This window comes from Octodon degus, unplaced genomic scaffold (assembly GCF_000260255.1).
Source record: "Octodon degus isolate 3935 unplaced genomic scaffold, OctDeg1.0 scaffold00051, whole genome shotgun sequence".
Lineage (NCBI taxonomy): Eukaryota > Metazoa > Chordata > Mammalia > Rodentia > Octodontidae > Octodon > Octodon degus.
This window is the reverse complement of record NW_004524627.1, coordinates 9,504,287-9,523,685: the sequence shown is the minus strand read 5'-3', so window position 1 is coordinate 9,523,685 and position 19,399 is coordinate 9,504,287.

Genomic DNA, 19,399 nt, shown 5'->3' with positions numbered 1-19,399 from the left:
GCAATTAACCACTAAGAAGAATATATGCAGTGTATTATTTGTTGAAACTGTACTTCCGATTTGATTTGAAACTGTCTCATTGCTATCTGTTTGTCAATAAAACTTTGAAAAAAAAGAAAAAAAATATTTGTTTATATCTATAAGAATGAAAAAATTAGCTTTAGTTCTAAGCCTAACTTCTTTGGCAATAGATAATATTCATTCATAATTATATAAATTATTTGAAAAAGGCCAATCTCGTAATTTCCAATAACATTTTACTTTATTATATTTAGTAATCAATTATCAAAATAATAATATTCATGTTCCATGTTTGTTCAATTGTGTGCTACTAACACAAAGGTAATTCGGACCAAGAAAATATCTCATTTTAGGGGTCTTATGGTCAAAAATGCAAAAAATTAAAAGTAAAATTTATGTATATAAAATAATATACTTTCTCTCTGAAAATTATGAAGGGATATCAACATACATAACAGAATGGTACTTTGTGGGTTACTTAAAATGGAATAATAAATTGAAGTACAAAAAGGAGTCATTTAAACTTTCCAAATGTTAAAGAAAACCTTTATATGTAGTTTTAAAATATATGGTAATGTGTCTTATGTTATTGTGAAGTTTAGTCCAACTAAGAAAGTGAGATTTATTTTATTTAAATGGTCAGTTTTTACAAGATATTTCCAGTGACAACTTGTGAATATTTTTAGGTGTAAAATGAAAAATTGTAAGTGCTTTCATTGGGACATAGCTGTAATCATGGCAGAGAAACACAGTGATTACTTGTGGTAATGTTTAAGGCCAGGGAGATAGTTTAATAGAGTAAGTGCTTGCCTGGCAAGCGCAAGGTCTTGAGTTCAATCCTCTGTATTGCAAAATACATGTGGTAATGTTTAAAGCTTGGAAATGGTGCCATCATTTTCATCAGAATTTATGGACTAAGCACAAGGTTCTGATTTCGATCCCTGGTACCACCAAGAAGAAAAAAATAAAAAGAATTTATGGACTAAAGCAAGCCACATGGTCTGGCCTGACAGTAATGGGTTAGGAAGCAGCATCATCTCTCTAGAAGGATAAGAAAATATTTGGACATAAAGATAAAATCTACCACACTGATCTACAGAATTGAAGACTTATTTATAATAGGTCAAGTTGTGGGTCATCTCAGTGTAAAAGACATTGGCCAAAGCATACAATAAAGTTATACTTTAACATAAAAATAGAGTCTCCTGGACACAATTTAGAATGATATTAAGAAAACAGGACATTGCATATTTTGAAATGAGAAACCAACTGACCCCTTCCAAAATATTTTGGTTGCTGTCATTTAAATACTTCATGGAATAGAGCTTTAAAGCTGCTGCCATGTGGGAATCAGGTCCACTCAGTGTCAGTTCTTTATGAAAGCTTTATGCAATTATCTTTGAATTGGTAGGCTTGTTTCACATTTCTTTCCAAGAAGTACTGTATTACTTTACCACTTGCCATTTGTGAAACAGTTGATTTATCTGATTGGAAACATCATATTAAAAGACTGTGAAGAGGAATGATGAAACAACAACTCTGTTTTAAACTCTTTAAAAGTTTTCCAGTGTAAAAACGGCCCAAACCTTCTGGAGTTCTAGGATTAAAACTTCAAGGGTCATTCAGTCAGTCAAGGATTTGTGCCGGTATGAAATATAAGTGTTTCCTTTATTCAAAGCTGTACTGTCACTTGATATAAGGGGGAGTCTTACCTCCCACAATTGTATTACAAGTTTTTGCCACATGAAAACTTCATAGGAAGTTCCTAAGATTATTATGTGTTTAACATATTTAAACCTTTTCCCCTTTATGTTTAATCTGGAGTTTCCGAAAAATTATTGACTTAATAAAAACTTAGGGCAAAATAAAATCATGAACCATGATCTACTTATTTTTCTTTAATCTCAATAAACTTTATCCATGCCTTAGAGCATACAGTTACATATTACATGTTGACTGTAAGTGACCCCTTCCCATGGGAAAACTACATGAAAAATGCTGAGAATTGTGTCAGATAAACAGAAAATACTCAAAAAATAATAAACCCAACAGACTCATGGGAGGGGATAAGCAATAGGGAGATGGAGGAATCAGATAAACCTTTCGTTAAAAATAAATGAGTTCAGGTTATCTGGTGTTTTTTAAATTATCCATCATGATGTTTTAATATAGACAGAGGGCGAAGCCAGGGGCTAAACCAAGTTGATTTATATCTGCATTATCTCACATAGTTTTTGTTTTTGTCTTGAGAACACTTAAATCTGCTCTCTTTTAATTTTTAAAAACCACAATATATTTTTATTAATTATAGTCATCATGCTGTAATGTAATAAATCTCCCTTAAGCCTTATTTTTAGAAGTCAAAATTTAAAAAAAAGATATGTGTAGGGATATGAGTTTGTTGATGCAGAGTTTAAAAAGTTGATTTACTTAGAGGAACTATTTTGTATTTTAACTTAGATATTTTGCACATGAAACTAGAAGTAGGAACTTTTATGGTTTGATTTGAGAATGTCCACAAAAGCCACATGTTTTAAGGTGATTGGCTCACAGGGGCCTCATAGCTGGCTGAGGAGTCTGACCCTGGGGCATGACCCCAGGAGAGAATGTCTCCTTCCCTAGCTCCACTCCTTTCTTCATGCTGGTGGTCATTATAGGAGCAGCTTTCCTCTGCCCAGGCCCTTCCAGACCCCATTTCTGTGCTTAAAGTGGTGACCATGACCTGCAACTTCTGAAATTATGAACTAAAATAAACTTCACTTTATTGAGTGCAGGTGTTGGGTATTGTTTCTCAGCAACAATAACATGACTAATACAAGGATATTGTACCTATTTTGATTTAGAGTGATAAGTACACCTACTAACAATCTTTTACTTCTAAAAATCTTCCCTTAAAGCTTTATAGAAATGCAGTGATTATTTAAAAACCACTCAGCAGAAAGTAATGGAATTGAATCAAGAGTTCAGATTTGACTATCTACCTCCCCCCCTCTCTCATGGGGACTGAAACCAAACCTTCACACTATATCCTCAGTAATTTTGTTTTGTTTTTATTTTGAGGCAGGGTCTTGCTAAACTGGTCAGGCTAGGCTTGAACTTGCTGTCCTCCTCCTCCTGCCTAAGCTTCACAGAGTGCTGTGATTACAGGAATGTGCCACTATGCTTGGTGACTTTTTTTTTTTTTAATAAGTAAGCTATGATGTTGTATTAATGAGGAGTGATCAAATTCTCACTTTACAAATTGTCTCCATATTTAAAAATAATTACTACAATATTGAGTTCATGCCTAAGACGTTCCTAGTTTTCTGGATATGGTTATATACTATTTTACCCACTGGTCAGTAAGATCTAGTTGAATATAACCTTTAATCTGAATGAAATTTTTAAGAATTTTAAGTACTTATATTTTCAGGATTAGTGGATTGAGGTCAGGATTTTTGGCACTGCTTTGAAAACTAATCATATCTTTTTTCTTATTCTGAAAGGTGGTCACCTGAGTCCATATGAGGTTAACAATTCCTTCCTGAAAACAGCCAATTTGAATGTAAAGCTAGTGTTCATCTTACAATGCTGACACAAGACCAAAAAATAGTATAAATTTGGTAAGTTGAAAGATAGTACCTAATTTCTCTGACAACTATCATCACATTCCCTATTTAAACTTGCTGTTGTATTGTCTTCCTGTGTTCTCAGTAGGAGAGCAGAGGAAAGAAACAATGTTTAATAACACTGTAACTACATCACCCTGGCATTTTTCATTAAATCAGTCTGACTACTAGATCAGACTCTTAGTGATCCACCTGTTTACAGCCTCCCAAGGGCTGGGATTACAGGCTCGTGCCACCACGCCCAATCTCAATTACCATCTCAGTGTGCCCCAGGGGCTGGGCCAGCATGGCAGGTCTGGGGATCGAACCCCTAACCCCTGAGCCTGCTTGCAGCACTTTAATCTGCTGAGCTATTTGGCCAGTCCCTTAAAGTTCCTTTTTAATGACACAATCTGTTTAGTAGTTTAGTAGCCACACATCCTTTGGCCTCAACTTAAAAATGGTTTCTTGTGGACCAAAATTTAAGTTATTGAAAATTTTATGCTCTATTTTTTGCCTTCAATTCTTGCTATAAATCCGGGTAATACATCTGATAGTACCCATCACGGGCTTTCTTGAAATTTCCTCCTGGAGATTAACTAGTCCTCAGCCCTTAATATCAGTCTTCTGCAAAGTCTCAGGTTGTGGGAAAAATGCAGAAAAATTTTCTGCCAGACAGTGACACACATGGCTTCTAGTCCAACTACCTTGCTCCCAGGTGATCCCCTCCTCTCCTCCACCCTGTTCTATCAGCTTTGCATTTCTATCAGCATTCTGGTCATCTCAGCTTTGATTAAAATCTTCCATCAGGGCTGGCCAAATAGCTCAGTGGATTAAAGAACCTGCAAGCAGGAGCAGGGCTTGGGGGTTTCATCCCCAGGTGCCGGGCCAGCAGCGCTCCCAGGGTGCACTGAGTGAGAGGGCAATTGAGATTGGGTGTCGTGGCACGCATTTATAATCCCAGCTCTTGGGATGCTGTAAACAGGTGGATCACTATGAGTCCCATGTAGTAGTAAGACCCTGAACACCCTGGGGCCCCTTCCCTAAAATACAAAAAACAAAACAAAACAAAACAAAAAAAACCCTTCCATCAATTGTGGCTTGTTTTGCCTGCATTTCAAACTCCTCCCATTAACCAGTTCCAAAGGCCTCTATAACCATGTGACTAAGTAGAGTGACACAGCATCCAATTTCTTTCTTTCTTTTTTAAAGAAATTGAATATTTTGTTTCTTATTGTGCCACAAAACTTTTGCTTCACTGTTTAAAAATAACACCAGCAAATGCAGTATACTATAAAATTAAGAAAGTAATATTCTTCATTGAAAGTACAGCTAACACACACTTTCCTCCACTCCCAGTTATTTCCAAGGAGATCATTTAAGAATTTTGACCTAAATGCAGGCAGGAATGTAAACAAGTTACAGTATTCTATAAGGCTTGTAGTTCGAATGTTTTACTTGAATCATATAATTTCTTTTGGAGTAGGAAAAATTTATTGAGAGAAAGAAATCTTCTGAGAGGGACAGAAGGGGCTTGGAAAGTGTGTTGCCCACCAACCCCACTTCTCAAGAGTGTTTTATTGTGCAAAGCCACAAGGTGAGGCAGGCTTAAGGTGATACAGAACTATAACCAACTGATAAAATTACAAGTATAGTCAGTTAGATAATATCAATCAAGGGCTGGGGAGATGGCTCAGTGGAATAAGTGCTTCTCTGGCAAGTGCAAGGGCCTGAGTTCAATCCCTAGTTCCACCAAAAAAAAAAAAAATAATATCAATCAAATAGCAAGTCACAGAATGGGTGTGAGGTGGGACAAAACTATGTTCAACCAATAAGTACACTACAAGTTTAGTCACTTGGGTAATATCAATTAAATGGAGATCAAGTAGGGAAACAAGTCACAAAGCAAGCACACCTTGGCAGACAAGACTTTCCTTGAAGGCACAGATTAAGGAGGTTTGGTCTTTACCCCAAGATGATTGATAACTATTTAGAATATTAATCACTGCTGTTTATCCCTAGGGGAAGTATATGGGTGAGTAGTTGTTTTTCTTGAAGGTTGGCCTTGAGTGAATATGCCTCCAGCCACAGTTGTCCTCTGCATTGACCTCTCAAAGCCCAGCCATTTGATTGCCTACAATATTCCTACCTAACACAGCTACCTAAATATCTCCCTCCCTAAGAAGTACCCCTAACTGAGGGGCAAGGGTTGAAGACTGATCTGGCTGGCAACTTCCAGCTGAAGAAGGTTGTAATTGTGATCGTCAGTCAGAGATATCCCACAGAAGGTCTCTAGGCACCAGGTATTCTTGTCTTGGGTAGATGGACAGCTTTAAGTCTGGAGGAGAAAGACCACAGAAACAATTAAGTATGCAAATACCAAATAATAAAATCTCCAGAATAATTATTAATATAGCCAACAAAATCTTCCTTCAGGAGGCAGCACTAATAGTTTTCCAAAAAGAGGATAAAGCGGAGGTTTAGAGAATTTTAGAATGTGATGTGTCATTTACTTGTCATCTAATATTTTGAACAGCTATTGAGATATTAGCAGAAGGACAAGGAATGTACACACAACATTCAGCTTTGATAATTGCACAAGTACCCCCTTGTGCTCCTGTTAGAATATCTAATGCCATCGGGTTTTTGAGGGCTTACTTCAATAATTTTACTTCTTCACTTAAGAGAAAGACACTTGCCACAGTCATTTAAGGTCCTTATAGTTTATTAAAGCCTCAGTGTGTTGCATGAAATCCTCTAACACTAGGGAAAGGATAAAGACAGAAGCCAAATGATCATACCAGGGAAACACACTTCTAGGCCACTGATGCCATAGGTGGGCAAGTTTGCTGGTTTGTCAATACTTTTGACACATCTGCCTTTTCACCATGAAAAGTGCAGCATGTCTTTTCTTATCCATCCTGGGAGTTAGTAGCCAAGGCCACAAATGGGCTCTACAGAACCAACGGCTACAACTGGTGGCCTTCCCGTTGAATTCTAGGTCAATTAAACCAGTTTGTTGCAAACCACTCTTCAATTTATAAAGTTATTGGATGTGTACATTGTTTGGGGGAAGTGTCTATCCCAAGTATTTAATAGAGTTAGTCCAATGAGAAAGAAATGATTTTTTTTCTGTTCTCAACAGAAGAGGCCTTTCTATTAAGATGTCTTATAGTGGGAGGTAGCGATAGAAAATCATCCTATATCTGGAAATAGCCATCTTGATATCTATGGTTTGTGGTGCTCAGGATGGGACCTCTTACTTTTATTCAATATATATCCTATTAGAGCCTCTAAAGAGGTTTCAATGAAATTGTTAGAAAAAAAATTCTATTGGGCTGGGAAAATAGCTCAGTGGAATAAATACTTGCCTGGCAAGCACAAGGTCCTGCGTTTGATCCCTGGTACCACCAAAAAAGGAAAAAAAAATCTATCATGCCCAGGATCATTAAGAGTATAGTTTATAGGGGGGCTTGTGGGTTAGCTCAGTTGTTTGAAGTGCCTGCTTGGGTGAACTCAGTCACGTGCAGGGGACTGCAGTTCGATCTCCAAGCTCTACATGGTGCACCAGACCCACTTTTAAGGCAGCCTGAGTCAACCAAAAAACAAACAAAAAAAAACCTTCTCAAGAGTATCGTTTATATGTTACTTAGCTACCTTGTATTGGTGGGCTAAACTTTGAACCACTGAACTCTTTCATAACTCATCAATATAGTCTTGTAATTTATTCCAATGCATTACACAATTTTATAATGAGTTTTTAACCATGAATAATTTCATGAATTCTGAACATCAGAGACTATTCTAAAAATTACAAGGTGCACAAAATGATCCACATTGTGTTTATATGCAATTATTAGAAAGTTAAGGAGTATTTTCCAGGAACAGCTTGCAAGTGGTTTGTTTTTCATCATTACATTATTGCTACATGTTATCTCAAGTCTTCTGCCCACCACTAATTTAAGGCAACTATGCTGAAGTAAGTAATTCCACATTAGCTTCTTTAGGGGTGGCACTTCCGTCCTCAGCAGATATTACCTATTTCTTATATGCTTCTTCAGTCACAAGTTCATCTAGTTCTGAAGCGTTAGTCACTATCATCTTTATCAGTCAACCAATGTCAAGCAAGATTAGCTGAGAAACCCTGGATCTGCAAGTACTTCACTAATTTTATTTTTTTACTTCACTAATTTTAATTGCTTCTCTTGATAAAGGAGGATAGAGTTCATCAGCAACTTTCATGCTTTCCAAAGCACCAAATTCATCCATTTTTTTCAAATTTGTCCCAACTTCAAGAACACTACAGTAAATATTGTTACTCTAAGCTTCTTTGAAAAATTCCTGATTTGCACTGCTCCAATGTCATTTTATGTTGTTATCCATTCATAGTTTTTGGTGAATCTATGCATTGTGAGCAGAGCAGGTCAGGTGTGTAGCATCTAAATGGTTCCCTCCTGTAGCTGCCAGGACCTCATAGGGCAAGGATCCGTGTTCTCAGGGGCCTTGGATAAGAACAACACCACTTTTGATACAAATTTTGTCTATTAGCTTTCTCATCACCAAGACACAATACCCAACACCCACAACTTAAAAGAGGCAAAGCTAAACTTGTTCATCGTTTTAGTTTACGACTGGCTGATTCCAAGGCAGAGATGTCATGGTAGAGATGTGATAAAGCAATTCTGTTTTGTTCATGATCACTGGGAAGCCAAGTAGGGAAGCATACCAGAGAAGGAGTGAGTTACCAGACAGACCCCATGGCTGTGTCTCCACGACCCACTCCACATTTAGAAGTGTGCTATACCAACTCCTGGGGTGGGGCCTAAAAGCAGTCAAGTTGAAAAACCACACTAACCACCACACATCAACACACACACACACACACACACACACACACACACACACACACACACAAATGGAAGGAGAAAGATTTTAAGGAATTATCTTACATGATTGTGGGACTGGTAAATCTAAAATCCATAGGGCCAGTCAGCAGGCTGAAAATTCTAGCAAGAATGATATGGCAGTCTTCAATGCCAGGAAAATATAGATACAGAGTTCCTTCCTTTTTTTTTTTTTAACAAATGGAGGGATTCAATTTTTTCTTCTAAGGGCTTTCAAATAATTGAAAAAGTCCCATCATATTGCATCAGATCTTCTGCTTCACCTCACATCTACTTATTTCAGTGTTAACCACACTATGAGAAATACTCTCACAGCAACAATTAGTTTGGTATTGAGCCATAAAGCTTGACACCATAACCTCACTGGGTGGAAACCTGAAGTTAACCACCACAGAGCCCTTTCTGTACTTCAGGACAGAGGGTATGGTTAATGAGGATAAGGATGGAGGATCAAGAAAAGTGATCTGTCTCAGGGTTTTGTGTAAGAAGAGAATCAGCAAAGCTCAATCAGTTGTCTGACTGGAATGAACATGGATGGGGAAGTGAACCAGGAGCAACAGAAACAGCCACCTAGTGTCTGGTGGAAGAAAAGGTCAGCTCTACCCCCTTTCTCTACAATGCAGTGGGTGAGGAGAGAGAAAGAAATGGAGGCAGAGGGAGAAATCCTGCACATGGGCATCAGCATTGAGCACCTTCTGTCTCACCCAAGATTTGCCATGGCTGAGCAAGGGAAAGACATGGCATGCCCTAGCAGTGCCCTTGAATGACAGTACTCTTGTTTCCTACTAAACACTGCCCAAAGGATGTCAGAAGCTCCTGAGAAGAATTAACTCATTCTGTGGTGAACCATTCTCTCTCAAGAAAGAACTTTGAGAGGATTCCTTTCTACAAGAAAGCTTGAAGGAATTTGTTTCTAAAAAAAAAGCCAACCCTCCTTAAGTGTGTCAGATGAGGCTGAGATAGCTCTTTCTAAACAGGGGATCTATTTAAAGGGACCTGTTGATCATTTATTTATTTATTTATTTATTTATTTATTTATTTATTTATTTATTTATTTATTTTATACTGAGGATTGAACTCAGGACCTTCCGCTTGTCAGGCAGGTACTTATACCACTGAGCTATCTCCCTGGCCCCTGCTGGTCATTTCTATAGATTTTCTCCTTCGAGAATGTACATAAGACAGGGACTTGTTGCTTTTGTCTTAATTTTATGCCTTTGTTTGCTGTGGGTGGTGGTAAACTGATACTCTCAATTTGTACTTTAGCTCAGATAAAGAACTGTGCCTTCTGAAACTATCTCAAATATCTGATATTCAAGATTCTTTTACCATTTTTTAAAGTTTTCATCATGACAAATTATCAGTTTATAGCATCAACCCTTTAAAATCCTTCCTAGTTGGGAGATTCAAACAATTAAAGCAAATTTATTTAAACAGATTTTATATTTAGTCTTATAACAAAATCTCACCCATACTAACACAACGACTTACACACATTGAAGAGATAATTTAGGTTCAGCCAGGCAATTTTGAAATAAGTAAAAAAATTAAATTATGGTAGGCTTTTGTTGATGTTACTATGTCTATATTTATAAATTTATAATACATGCTGTTGTGGTTGATTTAAAATCTTTTCCAACTAACATTAAACTCATTCTGTTTATGTGACTTCTGGATTCATGTCAGTGGCCTCGTGATCATGTTTCCTGGTCTTTTCTTTATATATTGGGGTCAGGGGGCAGCTTTGTTTTGATAATGTGTAACTGTGGCAATCGTGTCTTTCTGACACCCGAAATATATTTAGGAAAACGCACATATAAATCATGGCCATATCTAATGAAGAAAAACAACAAAGTAGTTGGTGGTTGAGAGAGCAAAGGAAAATTAATCCTTCCTGTTACCCGCTTCCCATTCTCAGGAGAATAGAAACCCATTACCATGCTTAGGCAGATATGTAGTATGGCAACCAGATTTCTTTGTTAGTACTTATGATAGTTCAGATCTGGAATGTTCTCCTAGTGGCCCATGTGTTAAAATCTTGGTTCTCAGCCCATGATACCCATGAAGGTGGTTGAAACTGTAAGACAGAGCTTTTAGATCCCTGTTTAATATAAAACTTTATCAATAGCAGATTTTAGATCCTTGTTCAAAGAGCACTGTGGGAGCACGTTTCTTTCCCTTCTCTTTTACCTCTTAGCTGCGAGGTGAATAGTGTTGCTTCACCACATGCCCCTGCCATGATATGCTGCCTTGTTCTAGCTCAGAAACACTGGGGCCAAAAGGCCTTGCATTGAAACCTCCAGGGTCAGGGAGAGAGAGCTCAGCAGCACAAGCACCTGCACAGATTTGTGGTGATCCTCCTGTTTTTAGCCTCTCCAGCGCTGGGATTACAGATGTGCACCACCATACCCCGACCCTGTGCCAGTTCAGTGTGTCCTATGGGCATGGCTGGCTTGACATGCAGGACCAGGGATCAAACTCTGGTCCCTGCACTTGCCAAAGCAAATGCTTAGTCCTCTGAGCTATCTCCCTGACCCTCCTTTCTTTTTTATAAGTTGATTATCTCAGGTATGCTGTAACAGAGACAGAAATCTATCACAGTAGTCTATAGGAGCCACAATCAGATAAAGTCACTGTTAGTTTAACCTTGAAGCCATACTATTTTATATGCTACCTGCTGCACTCTGCCTCTGTATACTTGTCTATGCTCAGAACAGCTTTGTGAGGGGAGGATTGAATGCAGATTACAGTTTTTTTTTCTAACCTATAACTTTGAGCTTATTTTTTCCTTTAATCCGTACTTGCCAGTTTGAAACAGTGTTAGTTTGATGAAAGTCTTTGCTGTTAGGCAAGGGTGTAGTTAATATTTCTGCAACATCCATCAGAGTGACACAGGGGCTCTTTTCACCTATGTCATAGCTGGGGTGAGTAAATACAAGGATGAAGATTCATAATTTTAATGTTAGGCTACAACCTCCACAGAGTTTGTATTTGACATAAGGGTTTGAGCACAAGAATAGCTTGATCTCTGTTTCTTCCATATGCTCTTCATAAGTAAATTCTCTCTCTGCCTTTATCCCTTCCTGGGGTATTTTGGATCTATTCAGTGCTTCCCTGTGCATCTGCTTTGGTCTTGAAAGGCATGAAATGCTTTATCAATAGTGAATTTTACTTCTTATGTTTAAAATGTTGGGTTTAAACTATTTTCCTATTTAATGACAGATTTTCTATGCAGTGGAAAATTATCTACAGCACTGATGGGAGATGTTAATGTTCCCCTGGGATTGACCTAACTTCTCTGCTTCGGTCAACCACCCACCATTATTGATCTCTCCTTGTTTTTTTGGACAATGAATGTACCAACTGAGGTACAGTTGGAAACAGAGGCCACACCACTTACTTTATTTCAGCAGAAGACATTTAATGTAGTGAATGCTTAAGTACATGAAAGGGAAAATTAAGTTATATAATCACTAAGTAGCAGTTGCAGGAAGCAACGACCACTCTCTGGCTGGGGAAAAAGGACAAATCATTAAAATTTAGAAGCATGGAAGACACGTTTCATGAAGCTGAAACACAGAATTCTAAGAAGGAACCACTGTACCACTGGCCCTGGTGTTTCTGAGCTTAGAGGAGGCACCCTGATACCTGACACAGGGACTCTGGCCAGATGTGTTTCTGACAGTGATAGTACTGGTTCCACAAGTGCTGGGTAAACAAATAACATACTGTGCTGAATCACTGCTCTGGAAGAAGGCTGCAGATGCTAGAGCAGGTGAGCCAGGAAGCGGGCAGATAGAACAAATTCCTTTTCTAATCTTGACTCTTTGCAATCCTTATCAGGGGGCAGCCAACAAGGAGAAGTGTAATTGCAGGTCCCTCTTTCACAGTGTGGAAGGGTGACTTTAGAGCGGAGGTGCAACAGCTTGATATTGATAACATTGAGCTGTTTTTGTACAAGTGCTTTATTTTTATTCAAGTTTTGCAGCTTCAAGGCAATGAGCAGGCTACACATAAAGAATGAGTGTGGCCAAAGTATTTTATCACTTTCAAGGCATGTTGATAACCTGCTCAATAAATGCTTGCTTTCTTAAAGTGAGAATATTTTACTGAACACAAGAGGTTCCTTTTTGAGGCTATGTTTGGATTATACAGCTTTATGAAGTGTTTTTAAAATATGTTCAGGAGTTTAGCATACCTCCTTTCCAAAGGTAGTGCCTTATTCTCTGCTGTATCTTAAATTACCTTTCCTTGGCATGTGGTTGGACTTAGTTATTTTCCTCTAATGCATGGATTGTATCAGAGGGCCAGCCTGATACCTCAGTGGACTAAAGTGCCTGGTTATGCAGAGTGCGGTGGCGGGGTTTGATCTCCTGCGTGCTGGGCCAGCCCTGCCCCCGCGCTCAGACAGTGAGTGAGACTGGGAGGGTGGCGCGCACCTGTAATCCCAGCCTTTGGGAGGCTGAAAACAGGAGAATCACTACGAGTCCAATCTGTGTAGTGAGACCCTGTATACCCTGTAGATCCTGTCCTAAATATAAAAGAAAAAAATGGATTGTATCAGAAATATCACATGTAACTTTTAGGGCAGAGTCTTTACAGATGCTGCTGTTTCTTGACTTCTCTCTTCTTTTTTTGTATTAATTTTATTGAGAACGAAATAGCAATGAGATAGTTTCAAAACAGGTTAACAAGACAGTTACAATAATTAATACATTGCATATTGTCGTCTTCATAGTTATTCATAGTCCAAGATACAGACATGATATCTTGTCTAAACACTATTAGTACAAATCTTTCTTCTCACTGAACTAAAAGAAAGTAGCTGTATGTTTATCCTATTTTGTATATACATATATATATATATATATTTTCCACTACAAATAATCCTTCATTTATACCCCCTTTTTTGTTTACTTTTGTCAGAGATAGCTATTCCATTGCCATTCAAATATTGTAGGTGCATGAATTAAACAAAGTAATCCAATATAGTCCAGTAACCATCCAGCAGAAAAGTATAAAAACAAGGTATAAAAAGTAAACCCATATCAGTATACTGAGCTATAAAAGGCTCAAGTCAACAACTTCTGATGTTGTTAGTACTGCGGATAACCTGTTATTATTATGGACTTCTCTCTTCTAAGAAAGTTCATCAGCGTGTACAGAGGTTGTTGAGCTGTTGGAGAAAGCCTTAAGACTTGCAGTCCTTTGCCCCATGTGTGCGTCAGCCAGATGGAAGCAGATCCTCCAGCCCAGGGAAACCTTTCCATGACACCAATTCCAGCTGTCACTTGATGGTGGCTCAATCATGAGAAAACTGGAATCAAAATCACCTAAGTTTCTTCTGAATACCTGAAGTGGAAATAGTACATTTTATTGTTTAAAACCACTAAGTTTGGTGTAACATTTTATGATGCAGTAGCAAACTGATACATTTTGACTTTTGGAAAATGACTGTCCTATTTTTAAAAGGAATTCTACTTTCCAAGATCATGGCTTTTCCAGAGAAATGCCTACAAATATAGCACCATTGTGTTTAAAAGCAAGCATGTGGAATCCATCTCAGTTTTGCTGTAGAATATCTGACATCTGGCAGTTATAAGACTGAATAAATATTTTTCAAGCAAAGTTATTATATTTGCTATAATTATTGCCATCACCATCATCACGATCATCATCATCATCATCATCATGATCATTATCATGGTTAAATATGTAGCTGCAGATAATATGATAATAACTGTTTTTTAAATGGGAGAAATCAAACAAAAGCCTTAAAGGTAATTGCATAGATATTGACTTGTTAATTGTAATTAAAAATCTTTTGTTTGACATGTAATTCAATAACATAAGTTATATATTAATTAGTTACTAAATATTGTCTAATAATGACACTTACTGAACTAAAAAGTTATGTGGATCATAACAATTTAAAAAATTGTCTGTTTAGATATTTTATTTTGGTGGAACCGGGAATTGAACTCAGGCCCTTGCACTTGCCAGGCAAGTCCTTATTCTACTGAGTTATCTCCTCGGCCCTGTCTGTTTAGATATTAAATAAATGATAAGAAAGGAAATGATGGTGAGTCTGGATCAGAAAAAAATTCCATCATTAAAGAGGATAAAAGGGAGGGCTGGGTGTAGTGCAGTGATAGAACATCTTCTTAGTTTGTAGCAAACAAATAAATAAAAAGAAATAAAGGGGGTAAAAAGAAGCATAATTAAAGTTAAGAAAATAGCTATTTTGTGGGGTTCTTTTCCTTTTCTACAAACCCAAGTGTTAAGAGTTCAAGTTATACTGTTTTCCTCTCTATAAGCAAGAGTTTCTCAACAGCAGCTCAGAAGTGACCTCCTGTCTTGGTGAAATGCATTTCTTCCCCTATGGATGGTCCCTCATGTCTCCCATTTCTATGTGATCTGTGGTGTCTCCACTGCTTCTTTTCCTAGACACCTCTCCAGCAGAGCAAAGACCTGCATGTTCATCCTCTCACTACGTGGCTCTATACAACCAAGGAGTCAACTCAGCGCTTTCCTCATGCCAGCACCAGTACCCCTGTCTTTAAAGTACCATACTTTAAAGAGGTGGTAAATCCATGGTGTTCACTTTAACCTTCTCAGTAATGCTATAAGAAGGAGCTGTCACAGATTGCCACGAACCTAGTGGCATTCTTCTTTATCATCCAGTGACACCTGCTATCGCTGATTATTCCTCTCTGAAATAATGATTACCTTCTTGTCTTAAAATCCTTAATATTTGTAAGTGTGAGAAAGTACATATTTTTAGGACATAGCTAGTATTCCAGGGGAACAGACATTGTTAGTCACAGCAACAGCACTTTCATGTCAGCACTGCATTGAAAATACAACTGTCATCTCAGCCGTTAGCTTCACATTGTAAAACGATTCTTTTTATTGTTACACATATTGGATGACAGAGGAAAAGGAAAAAGTAGAAGAAAAAAGTCCACCTGCTGAGATAATTGCATTCTCCACACTCTGCAGGAGATAAAAAAATCTTCATCCTTTCATTCCTTCATTTCCAAGTGCAGTTCAGCAGAGAACTCAAGTGTTAAAAAGCCCCGATGACATTTCCAGAGCAACTCATTGTATGACTTAGGAGTGAGGACAGATGAGGTGACTCGTGGCTAGCGAGCTGCTAAGGGAGTGAGGAAATGCAGCAGTCATAATTGAAAGCAGTGCCTCATCAGGGCCACATCAAGACTTTGAAATGCATCTTGTGTTTGCTATAGAACAAACCAACCATGATGCCTCCATATGATGCCTGCATTTCATGCAGCTGGAGGTAAAGGGAAGAGGCATATTCTCTCTGTTCTCCAACTGAAGTGCAGCTTGATTTGCTACTTGAATGAAGACTATTAACTTTCCTTATATATGTAGGTGTTAGGAGATAAGAAACTGTGCTTCTCCCAACTCTGCTGCAAAGGAAAGTGGACACTGATGTAGCTCCTCCTCTTGATAATGGGGCTTTAGGAGGAAGGTCACACAGTAATTTTCAGTTAAATACAATATGAGGACAGATACAGGAGGGAGGGAAGTGTCCCTGAGAGAGGAAAGGGAGACAAGGAGGAAAAGCTGAATAGAGCTTTGGAATTACAAGCCTGGGATTAGAATAACAGTTTTAGAGGGGCCAATTTTGGTGTGGTCTCAAGGTCCAGGCAGTAGGAAGTGCTCTGCAGGACTAACCCACCACTCCACACCAACACTCCTGAGTGTCCTCCTGCATGTGCCCTTGCTCTCTGCACCCCACTTTTCTCCTTGCTCTAGGTTAAGAATAGCAGGGAGAATAAATTTGCCTGTCTATCCAGACATGCCATCATGAAAATAGAAAATGTTCTTTTTAAAATGTTAAAAAGCAAACAATATGTCAACACAAATGAACAAGAAATAGCCTTTGGTTGCTGGTTGGGGATACCTTCAGGTTAGGACCCAGGTCCCTCTGTTTTGACAGAAACTCAGCAGCTTCTATTTTGAGAGCCCTCATCAATTTGACCTCTTTGCACTCAAAGAGATACTAAACTTTTGAGAGTATGATTTATGGAGTTCGGAAAAGTCAGGAAAGATGTCCAAAGCAAGTTGTTTGGAGCATGAGGGAAACACTTCCACATGAATTATGATAGCAGTAATAGAAGTTTCACTTTCCAAAGGTGAAGGCTAAGCTAGAAGGAAGATACCTGTCATCCTTGATCCCATGAGGGTGTGAGGAACTTTGTATTTCATAAGCCTGAATGTATCTCTTTAATTAAAATTTGTTTAAAAATCACTTTGGAAATTAAGGCTTTATATTTAAAAGATTTTGTATTATATCCAGGCCAATGAGATTTAGTCTTCAGTGAAGGCTTTATATAAGTTCTGGGGATATGATTTGAAGAATGGGTTTGCACTGAGTTGTAGTGTATGCTAGGTCATTGTTCTAAGTGTCATTCTGTGTCCCCAGGCATTTTCAGCTCTCAGATCACTCTCTGTTTTTCACCAGCTGGGTGTGTTTGATATTAAGAGTTATCAGAGTTGCTCAGGCACTTGCTTCTTTGCAGCTATTCAGGTGACTGATAACCTATAAAAGTCCTTCTAGCTGTTCTATTTTTGTAGGTGTTAAAGCATTATAATGAACTTCTTGAGTTTCCTAAATTCACCTTGGAAATATTTTTATTATTTTTTTCTTAAAATAGAACCCAACATAGAATGTTGAAAAATTTAGAATAAGCCTTGATTAACAGATGTGTATGTCACTTAATTTATTGCCTTGTCTTCCAGCATCTTGGAGAAAATATTTGCTTTTTGACAAAGGCTTCCAGTTTCTCCTGTAGTGAATTTTCTTTTCCTTCCACATACATAGAAGGATCATGCTTTCCTGCTGCTCTGCATGTAACTAACTAGCAGTTGTTGCTAGGTTGTGAGCAGAAGAGAGGTCTCACGTCTGGAGTGCAGCAGTCCTTGACTGGTGAATTATGCTCCAGCTGTGCTCTTGCTTTGAAATGCTGGGCCTGATGTATCAAGGAGAAATGCTGGCCTGGGGCACAGAGGTATAGAGACTGAATAAAGCAAGGCTGACTTGTCAGTGAGTACTGGGTATAGGATATAAATGACAAACAAATTTGTCATTCTAAGCCAATATTTTTTCTGGGACTATTTGTTGATGCAGCATAGCCTGAGCTATTCTAACTCTCAGTAATTCTTGTGCATGAATATGTATAGTCAGGGCTCAGCAAACTGCAGCTTGTAAAGGATTATAGCCCAATTCAGTTTAATAATTTGAAAATTTTCTTCTGCCTGCTTTGCTGTGGCAAAATGTACATAACTGAATTTATCACTGTAACTCTTTCTATGTTTACAGAGATTCTGTGCTATTAATGTACTTCCTATTTTGCTCATCACAATCATCCACTTCCAAAAACTATTTTGTTTGCCCCAACTGAAACTCTACTCCTCAAATATGAGTTCCCAGCCCCTGGTAACCACTGTTAATTTGATTATTCAAGATACCTTCTAATGAGAAAAATCATGGTGTTTGGGAGATAGTTCAGTATATAAGCACCAGCCTGGCAAGCCTAAGAACCCAGATTTGATCCCCAGTATCGCAAGCTGTCCTGGCCCCAGAACTGGGGGTGGTGGAGCATCCCTGTAATTTTAGCACTGGGGAGGCTCACTGAGTCTGAGGTGTGTAGTGAACCTTGTACTAAAGAAAGAAGTAAATAAAAGGTTAAAGAGGGAGGGAGAGAGAGAGAGAGAGAGAGAGAGAGAGAGAGAGAGAGAGAGAGAGAGAGAAATTGTACAATATTTGTCCTTTTTTTTGGGCACTGGGGATGAAACTCAGGACCACGCACTTGCCAGGCAGGCCATGATGGCACTGAGCTATGTCCTTGGCCTATTTGTCCTTTTTTGACTGGTTTATTTGCACAGTGTAATGACTTTAATGTTCATCTTTGTTGTTCAGCTTTGTTGGATCAGAATTTCCTTTTAAGGAGACATTTTATCTATGTGTCATATTTTGTTTATCCCTTCTTTTGTGAATGGACACTTGAACTGCTTCCACCTTTAGATCACTGTGAATGATTTTTTTATGAACATTGGAGTTCTTGCTCTCATTTCTTTTGAGTATGTGAACAGCAGTGGAATTACAGATCGTATGATGAGTCTAGGTTTAATTTTTTAAGGAAACATCATGTGATTTTCCACGCGGTGGTAACATTTACACTGCTATCCATAACACACAGAGGTTCTAATTTCTTCACATCCTTCTCAACAGCTGATATTTTGTATGTTTTCAAAATGATAATTATTCTAATAGGCAGATGTGATATCTCATTGTAGTTTTGATTTGCTTTAGTTAGTGATTTTGAATGTCTTTTGATGTGCTTGTCATTTGTGTGTATCTTCTTTGAAGAAATATTCATTCAAGTATTTTATTCATATTTGAATCAGGAAATTTGTTCTTTTATTGTCAAATTTTTGCTATTTTGATAAATATTTATTGAGACATTCATTATCATATCTATGCATTTATCTTTTTAAAAAATAATGATTGCTTTCATAGCACAACAAAAATGGTGAATATTTGTGATAGAAGCTAAATATACACAAAACCGTTATATAGAAAAAGTTTGTCATTGCCTGATCTAAACATTCTATTTTCATTTCCGTGGGCTGGGAGATGGCTCAGTGGAATAAGTGTTTTTCACATTCCTTAGGAATATTCTAAGGAAGTCTAGTAAGTTATTCACTCTCTGACTTTTGTTATTTTTCCTCTTCTTCATCCTATTTCCAGGAAGTATCTTCTTCTTCTTCTTCTTCTTCTTCTTCTTCTTCTTCTTCTTCTTCTTCTTCTTCTTCTTCTTCTTCTTCTTCTTCTTCTTCTTCTTCTTCTTCTTC